The sequence below is a fragment of the Microtus pennsylvanicus genome, chromosome 17 (genome assembly GCF_037038515.1).
Source record: "Microtus pennsylvanicus isolate mMicPen1 chromosome 17, mMicPen1.hap1, whole genome shotgun sequence".
Classification (NCBI taxonomy): Eukaryota; Metazoa; Chordata; class Mammalia; order Rodentia; family Cricetidae; genus Microtus; species Microtus pennsylvanicus.
Window position 1 is genome coordinate 12,954,673 of NC_134595.1, and position 15,353 is coordinate 12,970,025.

The 15,353-nt window shown below is 45.9% G+C and overlaps 1 protein-coding gene and 1 pseudogene across 1 annotated transcript in view; both read right to left on the bottom strand.

The window, feature by feature from the left end:
- LOC142836859 (uncharacterized) overlaps positions 1-15,353 on the bottom strand; it is a 309,196-nt gene that overhangs the window by 189,396 nt on the left and 104,447 nt on the right.
- Positions 931-13,479, bottom strand: LOC142837119 (uncharacterized protein C2orf78 homolog; annotated as a pseudogene).

Genomic DNA, 15,353 nt, shown 5'->3' on the forward strand with positions numbered 1-15,353 from the left:
CTAGCAGATCACTGAGTTCAAGGCTAACCTGGTCTATGATGTTATTACCAGGACATAGAGCGCTTTGGAGAGAACTCTCTCTCAAGGAACTAAAAGAAAGTGAATAAATGTCACCCTGCGAATATTCAATGCCACTCCCCCAGAGATCAAAGTTCAATAAACTCTTGTAATAATAGAGTACAGAGTAGCAGGAATAGCTGACAAATTTCAGGGGAGGCCAGTTTTCTTCTCTCACTTCCCCCACAAGAGGTGAAAGCCCTTCCCGGACTCCCGTGTGTGCATGCTTGGGTGGGTCCGAGGCTTCTTGAAGCTGTGGTGGCTGAGCACAGGTGGATTCCTCCTCCTTTTGGTCCTGGGATGGTGTGCTTCTCTTCTGACTTGACTCTTCCTAAACTGCTTCAGCTCCTCTGTTTTCTTGAAGCTGTTTTCTCTGGTCCTCTTGGTTTTGTCTTGCTCATGAGCCCCAGCTTATTCCCTCCTGATGACTATGGAGTCTTTGGATAAGGATGCTGTGCATCTCTGAACATGTTTAATTCATTGAGTTATTTGAAAAATTGTGGAAGGTGAATATCTGGCCCCGGTGTAGTCATGTCAGCAAAGTCTATGCTGGAGACCATCACAGTGTGCATGTCCCAGGCTCATGATGGCCAAAGGTGCTTCTTCTCAAGGAGCTATGATCAACTGCAAGCTTCTGCCTCAGGGTGTTAGTGTCAGTAAAGCACAGTGTGTGCTGCAAGTTGGGGTGTGCTAAAGAGAGAAGTGATTGGACTAGGTTTCCTGTGTGCCTTTAAGGGATCCTTAAGCATTGATAGATTGGCTGTCATCTCATTCACATTGTTTTCCTTCCCCCCCGCCCCTAGGTTGGGAGCTGTTGGCAAGAACAGGAATTCTGGAGACCTTTGGATGGGGGCAGTCAATGACCTGTCCCTATCAACAGGTGGCATCCTCATCTGTGAATGCAGGGTGGAATACTAGCAATATTGTGGACTGCAACTGATGGACTGTCTGTCCTGAGGTGTCAGTCCCAGGGACACCCCCTTCTCCAACACTGAAAAAGAGTCAAGGAAGAAGTTAGTCACTGGTAAGTGAGATGCTCCCCTCCTTCTGTGCCCTCTCCACTTAGGCCGTTATAGTGATGGGGAAGGCGTTCCTATGATCTCTGTTTGAGTAGCAATTTTTCAGAACAATGAATCTGTGTGGAATTACAGTTGTAAGCGCAAGCAGTTCAGCCTCTGTGACTTTTGGTAGCTATCAAAAATGTACTGTTGCTAACATACATCCTCACATAATCATGGTGGGGAAATCGGTGACCCACATATACAGAAAGGAAGGTGCTTTCACCTGTGATTTTGGTGCATTCCTTTAGTCCCAGCACTCTTGAGGCAGGGACACAGGCAAAGGCATTACAAAGGCAGTGTCAGGCAGATCTTTGTGATTTCAAGGCTAGCCTGATTAGTGAGGTCAGTTCCCAAATATTCAGTGATATGAAGAGAAACATTGTCTCAAGAAACTAAACTTATAAATAAATTAATTCTATTTCTTATGTGTCACCCGATACAAGGTTAATGCCATATGCCTCAGAGGACAATGTGTTACAAACTCTGAAATAGTTAGAGCACAGAATAGTGCAAGGAGGTTAAGATGCAGGGACAGGTCAGGATGGAGGAAAATATCAGGCCATCAAATGTCAGTTGATCAATGGTTGCTCAGGGAAGTAAAGGATTCTTTGCCAGCAAGAGAAGCCATTATTTGAGGGTTTTTTCTTGAAAACCAAGTGAAATCTTTGCTACTGATAGCTCAGTTAGAAGATTAATATCTCGATGATTTAGAATTAAATAAGTAAATCATAAGAAAGAAGACAACACAGGTATTAAAGGGGATAGAAAAAGACTGTTCTCACAGATTTTGGAAAAACTGAGGGTGAGTACATCCAAATGTTCTGATTCAGGAGGAATCAGGGAAATGCATAGTGAACCTCCAGTGGATGCCATTCAAGGCCGACTGGAAAAAGTGACCAATGCTGCTAATGGGAATTCACATTGAGGAATGCTATCTACTTCTGCTGGGGATTGGACGTTTTCCATCCTGACTGGCTGTCAGTGTTCCGGGACCACCAAAGCCTGCATCTGGCCCACCCCATGGTTCATGTGCACCTTCCCAAAGAACTCGGGACATTAGAGAGGCACTTGCCCATCAGTGTTGATTGCAGCACTGTCTACAGTACATCAGGGAACCAGGCATGGTGTCCAACAGTGTTTCCATGGGTGAAAAACATGTGATGTTCGTAGACAGTCAAGTCTTTGCAGCAATAGAGAGGCTAAGGTTATGTTGTTTGCATTATGTGTACTCAACTTGGGTGTGATGAGATGGCTTCTTAGACAAGAACACTTGATTTTCTCGCAGAGTCCCCAGGTCGAATTCAGAGCACCTCATGATGGTTTTCAGTCTCTCTTAATTCCAGACTCCAGAGACCTGATGCCCAGATTTGGCCTCTGTGAGCACTCCACACATTTGTTACACAGTAGCTCATGTGGACAACACACACACACACACACACACACACACACACACACACACGAGAAATGAACATGTTAAATGGATAATTTCAAAGATTGATACAATTTGAGATAAACCCAGTAATCCAAATCAACCCATATCAGAAAGATACTTGCCTTGAAGAATTTCTTTCAAGGTAGGATCTTGATTATGCATACATGGACTCTATGTTTCATATCATGAAAATGCAGGCAGATCTCTATGGCAGGGTACTGATGTTTAAAGGGCTCGTGTTTGAGGTTCATAATGGGAGAAAGTGTGGTGACAGCAGGAGTGTGTTCAGTTTACAGTATACACTCTAGGAAACTTATCATGTTTAGTAACTCTGACCCGAATAATCACACAGAAACCACATTAATTACAGTACTGTTCGGCCAATGACCCCAGCATATTCCTGGTTAACTCTAACATCTTAATAAAGCCAAGTAATATTAATCTGTTCTCACCGTGAGTCTGTGACCTATTGGCAATGTTCTGGCATTCAGGCATCTTTCTCCTTCGGCAGCTACATGGCATCTTTTTGAGTTTGCCTGCTTTCTCTCTATATCTCAGCTCGAATTTCCTACCTAGCTTTGACCTGCTCAGTCCTTGGCTGAAACAGCTTTACTCATTAATGACCAATGGTAATAAAACATATTCACAGCATACAGAGGGGATTTCCACATCATCCTAGGATCCTGAAAATTAAAGTCCAGGAAAATAATCTTATTGCCGCTAGAGCTTTTTGCTACAGCTTTAACATTAAATAAGTAGTACCACTGACTTATAGCATATGTTGTATCTACGTAACATGTATTATTACATAACTAGTAAACATAAATTAATAATAGTAAAGTTCTAAGGAAGACATCAAAGCCCTCTCTATATACTCATGGATAAAATCACAGTCTTAAGTTTCTACAGTCAATTATAGTGTCTTCAAATATTTATAAATTTATAAACTATGTCTTTCCATTCATATATATGCATATATCTAAATATTATTCTGCATTACTATGTATGTATCTACATATCTACACATTAGGTTAAGCCTCTAAGCTTCATGTATGCATGAATATCTATGTGTATCTACATCTTACCTGTGTATGATGAACAGCGTTGTGTCCCAAAGGTTTGGGAAGCACTTACCCTGCATAGCCATAATATCTTGCAATTTCCATATCTTTCTCCCTCTGAAGGAAAAGCTGTGGTTTTCCCAGGGAGGTACACTTGGCAGCATTCTCTCGCTCCTGTTGAGCCTGCCTCTTCATGGCCTCCCTCTCTGGCCTCTGCTCTTCAGTGATGGGCTGTGAGATGACTGGCCCTGGAATGTCCACTTTCCTCCATGGGATGGGTTGGCAACTGAAGTCTAGCAGCAGGTATTGGATTTTAGCTTTGGGAGATGAGAGGGCCTTGTTGCTGGCAGCAGAAAGAGGCTCCCTGTGGAGTGAAGTGTGAGATGATGCTCTGTAGGGTGCAGGCAAAGAGGCAGCCACCTGAGGCCCAGTGCAAGACTGGATGGGCTTGGTTATGTTGGCTCGTGTGGCACTGGTGCCGTTTGGCAGAGCTGGCTTGTCAGAGGCCATCAGTGATGTGCTGGCAGGAGCTGGTTGGGATGGCTTGAGCGTGGGAGGCTGAGCTGAGTGGGAGTGAGGCCTCACTGGGTAAGCCACATTGGGCCTGCGTGAAGCCAGGGAGAGAAGCTTTCTAGAAACAGGTTTGGTTTGAGGCTTGTCCAGGACTGGGAAAGGAAGAGGTACTAACTTGACCTTCCCATGTGGGGGCAGCTCATCCAGGGACAGAGATGGACACCGCTTGTGAGCACTGCTCCCTGGTCTCTGAATCTTGCCCGGGATTTTGTCAAGGCTTTGGCCCTCACGTGGCATATCCAGCAGTGATGTGGTATCAGGACCCGTCCTGGGATCTTTGTTGCTGCTGAAGTTCAGCAGAGCCCGGGAGGAGGAGACGCCAGTTTTCCTCTCACTCTTCTTCCCCAGTGGGTGAAAGACCTGCACGGATGCCAGCATGTGCATGCCGAGGTGAGTTCGAGGCTTCTTAAAGCTGTCATGGCTGAGCTCGGGTGGATTTCTCTTCCTCTTGGTCTTGGGGATGGCGGGCTTCTCTTCTGCCTTGACTCTGTGACTCAATGGCTTCAGCTCCTCTGTTTTCTTGGAGCTGTTTTCTCTGGTCTCCTTGGCCTTTTCTTTCCCCTGTGCCCTTGCGACGCTGGGCCTCTTGGGTACAAATATCTGAGATTTGCTCTGCACGTGGTTGGCCATGTTGTCTATGGTTCCAGGATCATCTTCCTTCAGCATATCCTCGTGATGGGTTCTGGCCTGAAGAGCTCCATGAAACACATCAGAGACTTTCTGGCTTTCCTTGATGTCTAGTTCAGATTGTCCATTAAAGATGCTGGTGCGTGACTGGGCCTGATCCCTCCTGATGTCTTTGGAGTCTTTGGTTTGGCTTGCAGTGTGATCTTCCATTTGGTCAAGGTCAGTGATGGAGTTTAAGAGTTGGGGAAGGTGAATATCTGCCACCAGAGTAGTCATGTCTGTAAAGTCATTGCTAGACTCCATGACACTCTGCAGAGCCTCAGGGTCTTCCAGACCAAGGCCATTGTTTCCCAAAGTGACATTTTGAGAAGCTAGCTTCTGTCTCAGGCTCCCAACATCACTGTAGTTCAAGGGCTGCTGCATGCCGGGGTGTGCTAAAGGGAGGGTGATGCGTCTTGGTTACATTTTGTGCGCTCATAGGAATCCAGAGGTGTTGATTGCTCAGCATTCATTTCATCTGCATTGTTCTTCTGTGTCTTTTCCAGGCTTGGGGCTGGAGGCAGGGCCAGGAATTCAGAAGGACTGTGCATGAGGGCAGTTAATGACCTGTCCCCACTGACAGGTGCTGTCGTCATATGGGCATCCTGGGTGCAGGCATTGCTGAGGTCTGGATTCTGCAGCAGACACAGTGTCTGCTCTGAAGGTGTCAAACCCAGGGTCGTCTCCCTCTCCACCACTGAAAGAGAGGAAGTTCAAAGTCAGTGCCTGGTAAGTGAGATGCTACCCCCCCCTTCAGTGCACCTGAGCACTGAGGATCCTGCAGCAGCGTTGCAGGCATTGCTATGAGTTCTGCTGGAGGAGCAGGGAAAGCAGCCCTCTTTGGAGACACATAGTAACTACTCATTTGTTTCTCATGACCGTGTGAGATCATGTTTTCTCTTGTGATTGTGTGGTGTGTACATGCTTAGTGATCATGGGGAGGTGACAGAATTCCTTGGTGTGCGTTCTTCCCTTTCTCCCCCATTTTCCTTTGGAACAGTGCCTCTCATTGCCTTGGGAGTTTGCTCTGAGACAGGTTGTGTTGCTCACTATTTCCTAATCTTACTCATCTCTACCAGTCTCTTTCTGTTCATTGTATTACTTATATGGCCTTGAAGCCTGGATTTTTATATGGGTTTAGGTATCCATATCAGTTCCTCAATTCTGAAAGGTGAGCGGTTCAAAAGCCCTGATATTCCTTAAGCTCCACGTTTCACAGAATTTTAGTTAGTGATGTGAAAATGTAAGACTGTAGTAGCTTTTAGCTTCAACTTTGTAACAGAGAACATGTCTACATAGTCTTGGCCTTGGGTCACTGCTGAAGATTCAGAAAGAAAAAGAAAATGAGAAAGAGAAAGTGGAAGAGAGATCTAGAGGAAGAAAAGAGACAGAGACAAAGACAGAGAGAGGTTGAGCGAGACAGATAGGGCAAGATGCTTCAATCCTGCTTATCAATATTACACAGGTCAGAGCAAACTGTCACTACATCTTAAGTGTTAGAGAATGTCACAGCAGACACTAGGAGTGTGGGAGAAGACTTCCTCCAGGTCAGATCAGGGTTCCATTTCTCTAGATGCTAGATTCAACTCGGGGAAACTTAGTGGTACAAAAACAGAAAAAAATTCTTGGTGTCGTCTAGAATCTGGAGACAGATTAGGAAGGAGGTGATTTTAGGGAGTTGGTGCATGGGGCTGATTAGCGTTGGCAGTGAAATGCGTTCCTGTGGTGTGGTCCTTGGACATGTCTAATGAAGGTTGGATGTCACTCACTTTCCTGTATTCTTTTTCATTATAGAGACTGAATATAGGGGTAATGAGCCTGAGCCACAGCCAACATGTCAGGACTCCCATTCTTCCTCTGTGTGGACATCCACTTCTGAAATGTAGAGTTGTGTCTCCTCTGAGGGTTGATCACACACCAATTCTCCTGGCTTTACTCACCTTGAAGACTGGTGTCTGGCATGGTTTGAGCAGATGAGGGCCAGTAGATGGGAGAGGTGGAGAAAGGTGTTTGGATGTTCCTTGGATGAATGTCCTGTAGTGCCATCACCACCTCTGGGTGCAGAGAGGAAGCCTGATTCCCAGAGTAGGACACAGAGCCATAGGCCTGCTGGCACTGCCAGGATTCTTCAGCCATCGGAGGACCCAGGCTGTTCTGGTCAATGTAATAGACCTGACTTCCATGCAGGTAGCAAGGTGCCAGGATATATCGTTGATCTGGTCCATTTGATGGTGTTGCCTGTACAAGGCAGGCAGAGAGTGTTGGATAGGATGGCGGTAATGCATTGATATGGAAAGTATTATCACACTGGGCTGTTATAGACCGAGATGAGGGGGTGGTATTCTGGTCAATGACAGTTAAAGGGGCATCCAGGAACAGAGCTTCCCTTCTGGTGGTGCTTTCTCTGAGATCCCAGTGGAGAACACTTGGATAGAAAAATGTCGAAGTAGAGATCTGGTTCTGGTCAGTTGGCTTAGTCAGCATGGTCGTGCCAGCTCGTTGGTAAAGACAGGCACTGTCCGTGAGCTGCTGGCAGCATGTGCTGGAGTCTGATGACAGGAGCCATGCTGAGCTCACAGCTGGGGTACAGACCCCATAGAAATTGCACACACTTCCTGCTGAGGGTGTGGCATTCCTCAGCACAGGCACAGAGGGCTGCAGAGCACATTCTGTCCCAGTGAAAGGTACACTTTGGCAATTTTCTGTAGGAAGCAAGAGAGAGTTGGACAAATTTGAGATGGAAGCTTTCTATCCCCTGGGAGGGACTGTGTTATCTCCAGGTTGTACTGAGTGGGAGAGTCTAGCACCTATGTTCCCTTACATATCCCAAGCAAATGGGTTAAGATCGATCGGTGGTGCTATGTAGGATGACAATCACTAGATGAACTTTCTGCTTTCTCCTGTGTGGGCATGGAAATCCTGGTCAATCTGCCTTAATCCTCACTCAGATCTAGACACGATGCTTCTTTTTCCTGATTGTAATATAATAATGCCTGTTGGGACACTTCCTCGCAAATATATTCTACAACAGAGGTTATTATTGGGAAGAGACCCATAGGCATATTCCATACCTGGAACTTTGTCCTGTTCACTGCAGATCTTACAGTATAGAGTGACCTAAACTCACTCTACGTTGATCAGTCTGGCTTTGAAATCACACAGACAGGTCTGCTTCTGCCTCTAAAGTGCTGGTGCTGGAGCCCCTGCCATGACCACCAGGCCAATCTCTATTTTATTGAGTTTTTTTCTGAAATGATGTTTAACAAATGAGTAAGGAATTTAGGTAATTATTCCTTTCCCCTCTCTCTTTTTTTCCCTTGCATTTCTTGTACAAATGAGGATCTCTTATAATTTTATAACTTTTAAGCATTATTCAAATATGATTTCAGAAATACAGCCTACTGACAACATTTCTTCTTGTTTGCACCAGTTTAGTGTGTCCTCTTGAGACTGCTAATGTTTTATGGGGATCATCTCTGAATATGATTGCTTCTCAATTTAATATCTGTTGATTAAATTGTTTTCTTAACTGCTCCTCAGTAACTGTTAATTTTTATATCTCTTCTAAGGGGGAATCCTTGTGAGAATTCCCCCTCACAACAGCGTGTCAGTTGCCATGGTCAGACTCTAACTGACTGGACTTCGGAGCCCCAGTTGATCCAATCCAACACCACCAGTGCACATGAGACATGGGGAACTGGGCAGAAAGTGGTCTGGATGGAGTGTAAGAGCCAGGGACCAGATCAGTATATTCTTTCTATATGTGCCAGGGAACCTTTGTACAGACTAATCTAAACAGTACGTTGGGTTAAATATGGCTTGGGAAATGACAATGCCTTGTCTGCTTTGATTATACTCTGTGGTCGTCTTCAACATTGTGTTCTAAACTACCATTGTTGACCACCTGGGTCCCCTCTGCAGTGTGCCTTCTTATATTTATATACTTTCTAGACCCGTACTGTGTTTGCCCCCTTCCCAGACTTCCTGTGGGTCTGTCCTTCCAGCAACACCGTCAATATTTCTTTCAGTACAACAACTGCCTTCTCAGGTTCCACAGTCCTCTTATTCTCTTCCACTCTCCATGTTTAATCCAGGGAAGTCCAAGTAACTGCACACCATGGCAGTCGCCATTTTGTCCATAGTCAATATTCATTTGGTGAGTGTAGAGAGAGGCCAGTGTAGAGCTAGTTAGACTTGAACTGTCCTCCATACCACCCAGTTCTCTCTATGTTGTGATTATAGTTGTGTGCCACCATCCGTGGTGTGACCAATACTGTTAGAGTCGCCCTGAATTTTAAACTAAGACTGGAAACAGTAGTGGGGGGAGACTGTCTCATCAGTGGTGTGGAGTGCTAGATCTCTGAGCGCCTTGTTCATGTTCCCGTGTCTCTGTAGTTTAATACCATCCAAAAGGGCCTGATTTTATTCCCTGTTCACTTTCCTCTGAAAACCCAACAGTACAGACCCCAAGCATAGTGACACTGTTCACTCCTTGAGGTGGATGGAAAACACTTGAGAATAAACTTTCTGTCTAAAATCACATACTTAGTAAGAACCAAAGCTAAATGTGACATTCAAATTTAGATATCTATATCAACATCAATAGTATCCACATTCAGTAAAGATTTACTAGTATAGTAAAAGTCAGTGGAGAAGATCACATGTTTTAAAGTCTCTATCCTTACCTGACATGGTCAAGGGGAGAGGATCAGCAATCCAAAGAACAATGGAGCAAGATAATCGGTCGGCTTTGTCTGATCAGCTGACCTCAGTGGCAAGTGTGTCCAGTATCAGACAGCACTCACTGGTCACTGGTCACCTGGACCTGTGATGATCCAAATTTGTTTACAGTCATCACCATGGAAACACCAAGATTCTACCAGGTGCTGGTAGGGTTGGAGGGAGAATGATGTCATAAATGAGGCAACAGCCAATGGGAAGGCTCGATTCCTAACTAGAAGATGGGATTGGTTGGAGAAGATGTCAGCAGACCAACAGTAGCCTTGGAGGCTGGGGTGTGGGCTACTGAAAGAGTCAATCATGGCATGGACGTGCCACTTCCTATGGCGTTTAGCCTAGGCTATCATGGCAGTGCTCTTATAAGGTTCACTGATGAAGCAGTGTATAATGTACATATAATGGGTCACCTTCCAACAGAAAGTGTCCCATCAGCCTACACTTACATACAGTGAGTAGTCTCGGGCAGGAGGGAGAACTGCTGTTGAGGGAACTCAGGTGATAGGCCATTCCAGTCCATCTGGCTTTTGTGCCATGAGCATCTGTCCATGACCCAAGGAAGAGATCAAAGTGTTCCTTTGTGACTATGTGCAAGGTCAGGGCTCGGTGTGCTGCGTGCATGTTGATGAACTCTAAGACACTTGTCTTCTTGTTGCTTCTGTTATTCTTTTTTGTCTTGTTTGTCTGTCTGTGGGATTAGAGAGTGGAGATGTTACGCGAGACACACGGCGATGCGGGGTTAGGACGAGGACACAGACACGCGGCAGTCCCACGTGGGTGCACTTTAATGTTGGGGTAACAACAAGTAAGGGACAGGTGTGCAGAGACGAAAGGAGAGAGGGGCAGAGAGAGAGAGAGAGAGCTCGTGGTAACCCCTGTTTTTAACGGGGAACACACGGGCATCTGGGAGAAATGCCCTGCACCTTTGCGGCTTCCAGTCCAGGGGGATGCTGGGAGCTGTAGTCTGCAAAAGGAACAACATTTCACCCTTTTGGTTTTATTAAAAAAAATTGTGGGGGGTCTTAAAGGGTAGGGAAAGGGGGCGTAGCCCGGTCTCTCATGACTGCTTCCTGCTGGCTTTGGGCGTCGAGGGATCCAGGGAGTGTCCAATTATTCTGACGATGTCCTTTGGGCGTCGAGGGATCCAGGGAGTGTCCGATTTTTCTGGCGATGTCCTGTTGGTAATGTCCTGTTTGCTGGCTTTTTAAGGTGGCTGATTGAAGAAATCACATCTGTCTGGCTCCTCCTGAGTATCTGGGTCATAGTTTAGTTGCTGGAAGACAAAAGTCGCATTATTAGAGAGAAAAAAATTAAAGGGGAGAGGAGGTTTGGGAGGAAGTTTGGAAAATTAAAGGGGAAATTTGGGGTGGAGGAGTTTTCGGAGGTCTGGGGTTAAGAATGATAAAAAAAAATTAAATGATACTTATTCCGTTAATGATCCGCTTTGTGTTTGATTTGTTTAGGTGGGTCGGGCTGGCTTCCTAGAGCGTAAAGAAAGTGTCTTAAAAGAAAATAGATTTTGACCGTATATTCCTTAACATTTCAGGGGTCACTGCTGCAGTCAGCGACTGACCTATTATGTCAAGGAACTTTGTTAAGAATCTGCTTACCGCCTGAGCCCTTGACTCCGTATTTGATGATGATATCTGTAACGACAGCTGGATGGTTATTTAGGAATTTAAAAAGGAGGGTGTGTTAACACAGGAGGATTAAGTGACAGATGGGACCACCATTTCCCTTAGACTGGAGTCGAGGGGGCTGAACCTGGTATCCTTTGGAACTTAAGAGAACAAGGTCCTGTCTGAGTTACCGTGTATGAAGGATTATCTTGAGCCATGGAGATGAACAGTTTAAGATGTGACAGGTGAATCCAATAGGGAATTCCTTCAAGCTTGGCAGCTGTGGGGGTTAGAAGAATTACTCTGAAAGGACCCTACCATTTAGGGGAAAGAGGTGAGGGACGTTGGCCTGGAGGTGAGAGTAATACCTTATCTCCTATTTTCACCGGCGGTGGACATGTATTAGCACATGGTTGAGGTAATGAGTGATCTGTGAAGTCCCACAGTAGTGAAGGTAAGTGGAAAAGGAGGGGAGTGAGCAGGTGATCAGGAAGGAGAGAGGTTCCCGATGAGAGGCCGGGGGTTAAAACCGGCTGCCCATACATGAGTTCCAAGGGTGAAATGAAAAGGGGGCCCTTTGGGAGAGCCCGAAGCCTGAGAAGAGCAAGGGACAGAAGCCTTACCCAGTCGAGGTGGAGTTCCTGTGACATCTTAACGAGAGCTTCCTTTAAAGAGCAGTTAGTCCATTCTACCTTACCTGAAGACTGAGGGTGGTACAGTGTGTGGAAGTTCCAGGGGATCACAAGTGCCCTAGGCAGATTTTGAGAAATCTGGGAAGTAAACTCTGGGCCATTATCTTTTGGCAGATCTGACAGGGGTCCACTGTGGCTTTTAGGAACCTGATATCCTTAGGTGTGGTTGTTTTAACAATGGGAGAATGGTGATCAGTGACACCGGGAGCCTAGAGGGGCTTTGGAAGATAGAGGGGGTGGAGTAGGGTGGAGAGGAGACTGAGAGGAGTCCGAAGATGCTTTTGGCTGCCTGTGTGACCTGTGGCAGTGGGAAGCCTCCAGCTGCTTGTGTGACCTGTTGGACGAATATGTATGAGGGACTCTATAGGAGGGGCTATGCGAAGTCCTTGCAGATCTGGAATGGGACGTTTTGGGCATCTGGAAGGGGAAAGTTTAGAGGTGTTAGGTGTGTCCTACCTGTGCCTAGAAGAGACCTTGGAGGAAAGAGGAATGGGTGAGCTGTTGCTGTCACTCGACTGGGGAGAGCGAGAGCGAGTGGCCCCTCGAGGCCTGGGGGGAGGGGGCTGGAGGTATGTCCGCAGGATCCATGGCAGGAGCAGAGGGTTCCTGTAGGGATGGCATTGATAAGAACATGTGTGCAGGTGAACAGTGAGAGGCAACGGAGGGGTCAATCTTAATGGCCATGTAGAAAAATGCCATAATGTACATCATTTCTTTCCATTTAGCCGAACGGTGACAGAAGTTAGCCAATTCCTGTAAAATATCGGGGTCAAATGAACCCTGAGAAGGCCACCTGAAGGAACCCTGTAAATTGTACTTTGGCCAAGTTTTAGAATAAAGACGGATTAATGTATATAACTTCACGGAGGGAATTAGGGCATGAGGTTTCAGAGCTTCCAGCAGCTGCCCCAATGGGGAGGCGAGGGGAACCATTTTAGAAGTCTTAGCACCCATGGCTAGAACCGTGAAACTATCCGCAGAAGGCACACGGAGGTGCCACGAACAAAGCAGCCCTAATTACAGGCGTCCGAGCAACCAGGGGGCCTTGCTATAGCCTAACTGACCCGAACCTAGCTTCTGATGGGGAACAATCCCGGCTAGGAGGAGGCACTTAAGCCTTTGGGGGCTGCCTGTTGCAGCCGAGAGGCGCTCGCCATGTATGGAGCCCGTAAAGAGGACAGAAAAGAGATCAGAAAGAAAACAGAAAAAGATAGAACTGGGAGCTCCGAGCTCCCAGGCGCGGATAAAAAAACAGGTCTAGCCGAGGGTGGAAGGCCGGGCGGAGGGGGGAGGAATCGGCAACCTTACCCAGGAGGCACCAAAGAGAGCGGGAGCTCTCTGGGCTTAATGGGAAGGCTATCCAACCCAGGTGAACTCACGAATTAGTCGCTCTTGGTTCCAGATGGCCGCATTGAACACGTGGGGGCGGTCACAGGTTGTTGGTCCCAACCTTGTCCCGGGGGAGGCCCCGAGCTCTGGGAGGCACCAAAAGCCCAGAGTAAAGGCCTCAGGCGAGGGCACCGGGACAGGCAGAGACTGCTCACATGTGTACGAAACATTTCTTATCGTCGGTGGTACCATGGTATCGTCACAGTGCCTGAAAATTATGGATAGCATCTCCAAAGAGAGCAAAAGTAAGTTAGAGAAGTTGAGAAATGGGACCCTGAATGAGTGGAATATGGCACTCACTGAAGCTTTATGCCTCCTATATTCTATGTCCCAGAAATGATCTTAAGACTCAGGAGATGCTGGTCAAGAAACTCTTCAAGACCTCCCAAAAGATGAAGCTCTTTGGATCCTTTTATTTGGTATGAGTAAGAAGTAGATGATTGTCCCTCTGTTTCAGTTGTAGGATATCTAGAAGTCAGACTTGGACTGAACTGTAACCTCCCTTTCTGCTAGCAGGCTGGCTTTCATAGAAGGGAATTTTTATGTTGTGCCGTGAAGTACAACAGAATCTCCTGTGGCTCAGAGCATCACAGGTCACAGTGGGAAGGGAACTCCTACTGTTTTATTGAAGGGAAAGGATAGGCCTTTGCATTTCCCTTCTAATCCTTTGTGCTTCTGCGTGAGATTAGTGCAGCTGCAGGTGTAGATGGAACTGCTCCAGTCTGTCTCCTTTCTCGACTTCCTTTTCTGTGTGCTTTTGGTGCTGATGGAAAAACTGTAAAAGTTTTGGCTGCTGATACTAAGTGGCTGTGGCTGCTGTTGTGGTGAGATGATTGCCTCTTATGCCAAAATGGATCATGCAGAATGCAGTCCATCCAAATATCAGGGACTGTGATGCAAGCAGGAGTGCAGTGGTTTGTATGTAAGAGCTAATGCACTCAGGTAGAGTAGTGTAGCCTGGTATTTTACCCCATAATAAAATGACTATCCCATTGAGATATTTTAGCTAAGATCAGTTGGACTTGATCTTTCTAGATGGTACAGAATATAAGAAGTGGGGGGTTATCTGAAAGTTGGACACTTGCAAGTATTGCTTCCGTAGGAGCAGCAAATCAGTTGGTGGGTGTAAGGTGAAGTATTGTACCCTCTGTTTATTTCAATATACAGTGTCTTTAAACACCAAAGCAGGTCTACCACTCCTCCTGTCCATGCTGTTCCAAGGCGTTGGATGGATTATTGCTCTGCACATTGCTGTATATTGCAGTTTGTTCAGGATGAGGATACCTGTGTTAGGGCCTGAACTTGGTGTCCAGTAGCAGAGCAAATGATAAGAAATACGTGATGTTGCACACAGTGGAACTCATTACAGTAGAAACAATGAATGCAGTCAAGGTGATTGCAGGAGAATCCTTGGAACTCGAGATAATTATATTGTACCAAATGTATCCAGTCCCACAGAAACATCTTCTTATCCTGTCTCACTATGTGGATCCTTGGTGACACATCTCTACCTATAGACATTCATGAAATTGTAAGCAGTCCTATAAAGCAGAAGAACATTTCCTAAGATATTTGGCGAGAGCTAAGGAATGGCCAGGTAGTGGGAACTGAGTGCTGTTGTCAGTAGACAATATACAGAATAAAATCTGTTCATTGAATAAATAGTACAGTGAGACTTAAAGTCCATGAGAAGAATTCAGTACATCTTTTTGTTAAATGCTTTAATATGTAAAATAATTCCTGAGCTTTGTTCAACAAGTGTTATTCTACAAGGCACTTAATTTGAAAACATAAAGATTAAAATAATAATCTTAACATGAATGTATATCCATTCAAATGCCTTTCTGTTTTTCTGAGGAGTACAGTGAAGCCCAGTAGACTCATGGAGTCCCAAGTTCTGTAGTTAAAAAACACAGAAAGAGTGATCAAACAAGGTACCTCCCTAAACTATTGCTCTCCTTCATTCTCTTGTAGTCAATCGTGCCCCTATCAGGATGCTTGGATACAGGTTGTGGGATCCTTTCCTGCTGGCTTTGTTATATTTATCTAGACCAGTGACTCTGGAC